At 52.7% G+C, this 8,525-nt stretch overlaps 1 long non-coding RNA gene across 1 annotated transcript; it reads left to right on the top strand.

The window, feature by feature from the left end:
* Positions 1–1,555: 1,555 nt before the first annotated feature.
* On the top strand, positions 1,556–5,619 carry LOC116445433. The gene is made up of 3 exons (XR_004240779.1): positions 1,556–2,130; positions 4,217–4,348; positions 4,466–5,619. It is a non-coding gene; the product is annotated as an uncharacterized LOC116445433 (long non-coding RNA).
* The last annotated feature ends 2,906 nt before the right edge of the window (positions 5,620–8,525 follow it).

Here is an 8,525-nt window from a genome sequence, read left to right as displayed (position 1 = left end):
TGTTTCTGTGTTCAATAACTAAAATTAAGATTCCCTTTGCTTGTAGCCTCCTTCAAGAACGTCACTATTCTGTTTGAGAAACCACACCCTGCTCTGCATCCTATGTGGATTCATTCTGTCAATCCAGGGAGATCAAGTTCAGCAGCCTCCCAGGACTGCTGATAATCTCCTGGAAGTCCACAGTAAACATTTCTTTACACACTGGATCAGATCTGATGAACTATACAACTTCACACCAGCCAGGAAAGTGTGTGGGACTGACTTTTTAACCAATGCAGATGTGGGGGTACACTTACAGGCCAACTATAATTTTCCCTAGAGAATGCTGAGCATATATTTTTTCCACTCAGAGCTATTGTTCCATGTTTTCCCAGGACTTCAGAGTGTGTCCGGCAGTGACTGGAACCCCCATGCACTAAACCCACTCAGGCTTACCTGGAAGCTTCTGTGGGAGCCTCAAGTTTCGGTGCAGCTCAGAAGCTGCACGCGCCTAAAGCATCCCCACGGGAACACGAAGCTTCCCTCGGGCATTTCGTTTCTTTATCCCAAATATTCTCCCCACTCAGCCACAACCTAGAAAGGAAAAAAAAGGAAAAGAAGGAAGACCAATTAATTTTGACATAAGGCGTCTTGGCTATCCCAACACACTGCCACGTGAAAAAACATCCCTGCCCCTCTAACAAATCCCCCTGATACTGTCTCCATCAAGTATCAATTATTTAAACGCTGTATTAAGGAGAGTAAAGACACAATGCTTGGAATTCTCAACAACAGCTCGCTCAGCTTGGCTACTCCAAGCACTTTCCCACCCGGGGAGCTGAGCAGTCCCAGATTTAAACACCACATTTAATACAAATCTGACAGCAATTTGATTTGATTTGGCTGCCAGCATCGGAGCTGCTTCCACACAGACACACGAGGCTGCTCCGAGCTGCCATTTCATCGGCCCCTGGGGACAGGAACAGCACCCGCACCGGCCACCTGGCTCAGCCCGGGCTCCACCCAGCACTCACTGAGAGCTGCTGCGAGCTGAAATCCTCCCGGTCCCTCCTGCCGGGGAAAGCCTGCCTCCAGCTCTCACCTCCCGGGGAAAGCCTGCCTCCGCCTCCGGCTGCCCTCAGCTCTCACCTCCCGGCAAACAGCAGCTCCATCCTTGGTGGCTGCTCCCGGCTGCGGGCAGCCGCCGCCCTTCGGACAGGCCGATGGCTCGGGCAGCTCCGGTGCCTGCTCTTCCTCGATGCTTTTGCGTTTTCCTGCAGCTCCCCGGGCCGGAGGGAGCGGGGGGCGGCGGGAGCGCGGCGAGGCGGCGGCGGCGGCGGGGGGGGGGGGCGCGGAACGAGAGCCCGGCACGGCACCGCGGGGCGTGGGGACCTCTCGTGGGAGAGGCGCGGCGCGAGCGGTACGGAGGTGTCCCCGCCGATGCCTGCTGGCCGGCGCCCACGCGCCTCCCGCCCGCCCCCGACGCCGCTGACCCCACAGCCCGCGTCCGCACACCGGGAAACGCCGCGGAAAATCGCGCGGGCTAAAAAAGCGTCACTTACCGCCGTCCCGAGAGCGCCGAACTGCGCCTTCCTTTCCGAGCCGCCCCCTTGAGAGCGGCACGCGGGCGGCTCGATTCCGACCGCGCCCGCCCGGTGCTCCCCGCCCGGGTCGCGCTGCGACCGCGCCTCTGCTGCCCGGCAAAACCGGCCCCGCCGGGCCGCCCCCCGCCCTGTCATTCCTCGCGGTCGCCGCCCCGCACGGCGCCCACTCCTCTTCACCGCTCTGGCCCCGCTCACGCACGGCCGTGTCCCTTGGCGCTCCGAACCGCCCTTCGCCCCTCCCCTCCGCTGACAGACCCAGCCCCGCTCGCTCCCGCTCCTTGCCCTTGCCACGCTCGGCAGCCACCGAGGCCGCCGCCCTCTCGCCTCAGCCGGCACCGGGCGGCAGCAGCGCCGCCCAGCTCAGCCCGGGGGCAGGGACAGAGCAGAGGGAAAAGCCGGGGCAGTTCTGTCACAAGAAGCAACAGTGCACGCCCAGAAAAATAGCTCAAGGCAAGGTCACCTTTCATACTGAAGCATTCCGTGAATATGACCAGCAGAGACCCCTCTTAATGAATCTGCAGGACCATCAAAAGACTTCCAGGAGGAGGTGAATGCATGGAAACTCCTTCTAGGAAAGTGATTTTTGTGTATTAGATAAGAAACAGATTTTAATGACATTGTGTGTTTTCAGTGGATAAAACCCCGCCCACCCCACCGCCCGCAGGTGCTGTTACCGTGGCGGCCGCTGGAATGCGGCCCGGGCACATCCCCAAGGGAAAAGGAGGCACAAAATGAGGAATTGGGAAGTAAGAGGGCAAGGCTGCGCAGCGCCCGCGGCCCCCCGAGAGCGAGGAGCAGCCCCCGCTCCTCTGAGGGCCCATCTCTGCCCCGTGTCCATGTGCAGTGCCCGGGGAAGAGCAGAGTCTGGGATCAAAGAACCGCCCAGGCTCCCACAGCAAGGAAAGCCCGGCACCCCGGTGTTTCAGGGGCACACAAAGGGCTGTGCAGGGCAGGGAAGGACCAGCAGGACCTTTCTCCTCCTCAGCCCCCGCTCCAAGGCGCAGCAGCCCCAGCTGTGAGCGGCCAGGATGAGGAGGGGGCGGCTCCTGCCAGAGGCCGCTCCCAGAGGGTTCCCCGGGCACAGCTGTGCAGGGAGCTGCTGGTCCAGAGGGGCAATGGGGGCATCCCGAGTGTCCCTCCAGGAACAATGGTCGGAGCACCCGGCAGGAGCTGGGGAGCAGCCAGAGGCACCTGGGCACAGAGCACTGCTCCCAGAAAATGCCCAGGGAAAACCCCTCGTGCCAAGGGGCAGCACCTGAGCAGGCAGGGCAGCATGTGGGGTCCCAGGGAAACATTCCACTTTCCCCTTTCATCTTGGCAGCCCTTCCCCAGTGCCCCCAGAAAAAAAGGGGGGTTATGAGGAGAAAAAGGATTTAAACGGAGGGAAAAAACTTCCTTTTCCATCATTGTCTGTGTTTAAATTGAGGGGGAATCCCCTTCCTCTGCAATTTTAGGGGTATCACTTGAAGGAAACCCTGCCTTTTCCATGCTCTTAGGGGTATCACTTGACAGGGAATCCCCATTTTCCATTATTCTCCAGTTTAAATAGAAGGGGAAAACCTTGACAATGCTATTTTATTGGTCTGAATTGAGCATAACTCCCCCATTTTCATCATCCCAAGGTTTAAATTGAGGGGAAAGCCCGGTTGTCCCTCCTTTATAAGGGTTTGAATTGAGGAAGAAATCCCCCTTTTTCCATCACTGGAGAGACCTGAAGTAAGGGAAACCCCTCTTTTTCCACTATTTTAGGGGATTCAGAGGAGAGAACCCATTTATTGCCTATGGCATCAATTTAAGTAGAGAGAAACACTCCCTAGTCTCTCATTTTAGGGGGTTCAACTGAAGGAAGCTCCCCCTTCTTCAGCATTTTAAGAATTTAAATCTGTACTTCAGGGCACTTCTAGCTGGGTACTGGCACCCAATCTCTCACAAGGGAGCGAGCCCAGCACTCACAAAACCCTCCTGCTGCCAGAGGGCCTATTATTTTTTCAGTTTTATTTATAATGAATACAGCCCTAATTAGAGACCCCAACAGGAGTTACACCATGTATATTATTACTATTCTTCTCCACCCTCCATAGTCCTATGACTCAATAGTCACCAATGACCACTTACAGAACTTAACAAGGAATCATGCAACTCATCTATCTACACGGCCAAAACAAGAAGCTTTTTTACCCTTTCAGTGGAGGCAGCTGTAGTAAAACAGAAGGCATCTACAGAGCCCTTTACTCACCTGGAATTTAAGGCAGAGCAGCCAAACAGCTGCAGCTCCTCCCAGTGCTTTTATCCCTTATGGTAAAATTGCCTCCTCCCTTTTCCCGGGCATTGTGGGAACGAGAGGCGGGCCCGGCCAGGGGTATATTAACCCCAGCCCTGGGTAAAAGAGGGCCATTCCTTCTGTGGGGTTAGTTGGGGTAAGGGTGTCTTCTTATTTCTATGAGGGGGGGGGGGGGGGGATGTTCAGGTTTTTTTCAGCAGGTACTTTTGGCTTCTAAAGCAATAGAGGCTTTGAAGACACTGTGAAGAAGATAGCATTGAGTGCATGGTTAATGATTTTTGGATTGAGTGTTCAGGGTTGATAAGGTACTTGGTGCTTTCTGTAATTTTTTTTTCCCCCTTGTTTTTCTTAGAAGCATTGCAACTTGCTGGAATTCCAGATTGTGTCAAGTATGACACTTCACATTTGTTCAGCAGATTTATTGTGCTGCAAGAGGGAGCTACCCTGGGTCAGAGATGACATTGGAGATGGAGGCTTCTGATAGGTAAGTTAAGGACTGCAAGTATGAGTGGGAGCAGGGTCCCAGTTAGTAGCTGACTTGTTGGGATTTGGCTTGTATGGCACTACACTGGTGCATTGATTTTGGTTTTCTTTGTCATAGCTGACTAAGAGGCCAACCTGGTGATCCCAGTGCCTTTGGAGATGGCTGAGGTGGACTCCTTTTGCATCCAGTGTGGATTCACATCACTGGTCATCTGAAAGCTAAGTTGGGGGCCGGGGCCCAGAGAAGGGATGATAGCAGGGTAGTGGGTTGGAAATTCCTGGGAGAGATTAAAAAACTAGCGTAGGGGAAAGGGATGCTCTCCAAGGGGCTTCTTAGGTAAGCTAAAGGGAGCAGCCCTACTTTTGACTGCAACTGTAGGGTGTGCAGCGCAGAGCAGTTCCAGTGTGTGTTGTCTTGTCTGGTGTGTGTTCTGTGTCTTTGGCTTCCCTTGGATCCGATCTCTCTGCCTTTTACCCTTAAGGGGCTTATCATAAGCCTTGGCCATCATCTCTAGCTTCTAGAACTTTCCTACTTTTCGGTAGGATGCCAATATCACTTGTTCTTTTACCAGTGGGCTCGGCCACATCTTGGAATCACATCTTGAAAGCATTGAGTCGGATCTCTTTTGAGGCCTTGTTCCCGGCTGTACTGCCATCCATCCTTTGCAGCCGTGAGCTGTAATGTCCTGGGGCTTGTAAGATTGTCAGGATATGGGAGCATTCTAAATGTGGCCTTGTCTCTCACAGCCATCTTGATCATTGTGACTGACAGTTCTTAGAACAGGTCACTGTTCCAGTCTTTTCTTCTGCTCCTTAGAGCCATCTTTCATCCACCATTGCCATACCATCAGTTGTCTCTTTTGGCGTCGTCTCTGTCCTTGCCATTGTTCTTCTTGCCGAGAGCTTTTTTTATCATCTTCATGTCACACTGCTTGTAGTATAATGTGTTGTTTGAGTTTGTGTCTAGCCTGGAATTGCTCTGCCCTGTAGAGTAGTCCTGGGGGGGGGGTAGGTGGAGAAGAAAGGAGACTTTACAGGGAGCCTTTTGCTTTGCTCAGCCACCTGAGCCACGCCTCGGATGGAGTGACTGTGGCCAGTCTGTGTGGTGTTCAGTGGAGACGTGGCAGTGGTGCAGTGGTGTCTTGCAGTTTCATAGTAGTTTGTCCTAAGGCCCACTGTTGTGGGATCCTAGGCAGTTTGCTTTGAGGAATGAGAACTTGGGAAAGGCTAAGCTTTCCTTGTCTGTCTGGGTAACTTTGACAAATACTTCTTTTGCAGGGGGATAGCATGTAAACCTGATATGAACGGAGGAGACCAGAGGAGCACAGCAGTGAGGTGGGTCGGTGCCTGAAGTCCAAGCTACGGCCTGACTTTGGGCTCTACGTTTACCTCGCTGTTGGGATTTTCATTTTGAAGATGCGAGGCACTTGGCACAGCAGGGTATTGGCACCGGGGGGACCGTGAGCTGGATGAGTATTGATTCCAGCACAGAACTGGATGCTACTGGAGTTGTTGTATTAGTGATGAAACTATAAGGAGCCTTTGATTTTTTTTTTTTTTTGTGTTTTACAGGTGGTCTGCCGCACTGAAATCGCTACTCCAACATGACAGACACCCTTGCAGAAAGAGGTCACAGTTGAGCAGTTTCATGTGGAACCTACCTTGGCAATGCAACACTTTTGGACACTACATCGGCATGTACCTTTCCATTTTGTTTTTCCTCTTCTCCCCTGGGAAGGTTGGTCATCATTCAGCTTTTCAGGGGTGGTGTTTTATTTTGGTTATGTTGCAGGGCTGTTCTTTGTCTTTATTTTTAGGAAGTAAACCTGGATATCAGCAGTCAAGGTCGAGTGAGTGAGGTAAGCAGTGACCAGTGGACACAACCAGTTATTGCTCGGGTGCCAGATTCTGGGGCAGCTCAAAGCATGCATTGTCTGAGCATCCATTTGTGTGTTTTATGTGGCCCACTTGTATTATGCCTGCAGGGGCTGAACCCCCTCATGGACCAGCTGATGGAGCCAGTTTATCACCCTTGAGCTGCCCCTGTGAGGCTTCCAGAAGTATTACAGGACTCTGTGGTGAAGCCTGTACCTTTTCTGTTTGAAGGTGCCATCTGGGCAGCCTTTGGCAATGGCTGAGGAGTTGTGGCGAGTCGGGGAGGGAGGGAGGAGCGAGGGTCCACTCGAGTTTCAGCAATGCCACATCACCTTGTCTCCCCTTAACCCAGGGATACTCTGCGACGGCGGCCTCGGAGTGCAGCCCCAGCGTGTGAGCCGAGGACCGGGGTGTTCTCAGGAGCCGGTGAGTAGTGGAATTGTTGGGTTTTGGCTGATGTGCTGCTGAGTTCAGGCACTGATGTTTGGTTTTCTTTATTGCAGTAGACTGAGAGAACAGCCCTCTGAGGGCAGGAACTTCCCAGATGATGAGGCAGCTTTCTTTTGCACCTGATGAGGATTTGCATCCCTGGATATCCGAGAGCTAAGTTGAGGGCTACACCTCAGGGAGGGGGGGAGGAGAGTGGGGTGCTGGGTCAGGACTTGGTGGGAGGGATTTTTGAATTAGCTTTGGAGATGGGGATGTCCACGAGAGGGCCCCTTAGGCCACGTAAAGGGAAAGTCTCACTTTTGATCACAATGCTGAGGTGTGCAGGGCAGAGCAGTCCTGGTGTGTGTTGTGTCACTTGTCTATTGTGTGTTCTGTGTCTCTTGGGCATCTTGTGTCACATGTCTTTTGCCTTACCCCTTTGAGGGGCTTATCAGAAATGCTGGGCATCATCCTTAGCATCTCCTTTGCGTTCCTTGGCCCGACGCTGGTACCCTTGAACCTTTGACTTGCAAGCTCAGATATGCATCGGAATCGCATCTCTCTTTAGCACTATTGAGTCAGACACCTTTTACAGTCTTGTTCTGAGCTGTATTGACAGCTGTGCACCGCAACGATCCCTTATAACAGATTAGGACTTGGGAGAATGCGAGGATAGGTAGAAGATTCCATCCGTACGATTCTCGGGCATCCCATCTTTGCGGTTCTTGGCATAAGTCTTTCTGTTAGGGTCTTTTTCTGCCAGAGTTCTTTGAGCCTCATCGGCCTCATCTAGGTCATCTCATTGGTAATTCTTCTTGCTGAGAGTTTCCTCTCCTTGTTGCATCCCCTTGTTTGTCATCTCCTGTGTCACAGGTGTCTGTGTGTTTGGCCCAGGGCTGCTTTGCCCTGCTACATAGTCTGGGTGTAGGTGTAATAGGATAAGTCCTAGGGACTTGACATTTGTAATGTAGGGATTAGTTGGACTCAAGATAGTATTTCTAGATTGGCACAAGATGTCTGGAGGTGGTAAGTTCTCATGCAGTACTTTGACTTTTGTCATCACCTTCTTTCAGATGCAGATGGATTGAATCTGTGGCAGAGCGCCCCATACCAGGTGAGGTGGTTCCCACAGGAAGGTGAGTCACCGTTTGTCTTTGCAGGGCAAGTGTAAATGGTGACTGTGTTACAGCTTTGTTCTTCATCTTTATTTGTAGGCAGTAATGCTGAATATCAGTGGTCAAGGTCGATGGAGCGAGGTGAGCGGTGACTGGTGGACAGAATGAGTTGTTACTGCTTGGGTATCAGTTTCTGGTGCAGCTCTAAGCATCCGTTTTTGTTTGTGCATTTTAGGTGGTCCACTGGGCAGGTGTCCCGGCCCTGGGATGCTGGAGGCCAGGTGGGTGCAAGCTTAAGCTGTAGGTGTGGTGTACTTGAGTTGGAGTGGGGAGGCTGTGGTTTCACAGTCTCTCAGCATGTTTTTTTGCTTTGCTTCTCTGCAGGTGCTGCTGCTGCCCTGGGCATGCCAAGGGACAGAGGCGAGCAGGTGAGTTGGCATTTAGGTGGGGCGACTGATAGGTGAGAGGTACGTGGCAGCACGTGAAGCGCGTCCCTTTTCGCTTTGCAGGTATTGTCCGGGCCACCTCCGGAGTCGGATGGAGATTTGAGGTGAGCCTGGGCCAGTGGTGCAGAGGGAGCCCGTGCATTATTCTTCTGGAGGGCAATAGTCATAGTTTCTGTTTTGTTGTCTTAAGTACCACAAGTAGGTGCAGAGCCTAAGTTTGGAAACGGCCGGTGAGCCATGAGCCTCAGCAGTTATGAGGGAGAGGGGCATTGTGCAAGGGGTCACTTCTGGGACGTGTCATCACAGTCTGAAT

The sequence above is a fragment of the Corvus moneduloides genome, chromosome 6 (genome assembly GCF_009650955.1).
Source record: "Corvus moneduloides isolate bCorMon1 chromosome 6, bCorMon1.pri, whole genome shotgun sequence".
Lineage (NCBI taxonomy): Eukaryota > Metazoa > Chordata > Aves > Passeriformes > Corvidae > Corvus > Corvus moneduloides.
This window is presented reverse-complemented; position numbering and strand designations above follow the sequence as displayed.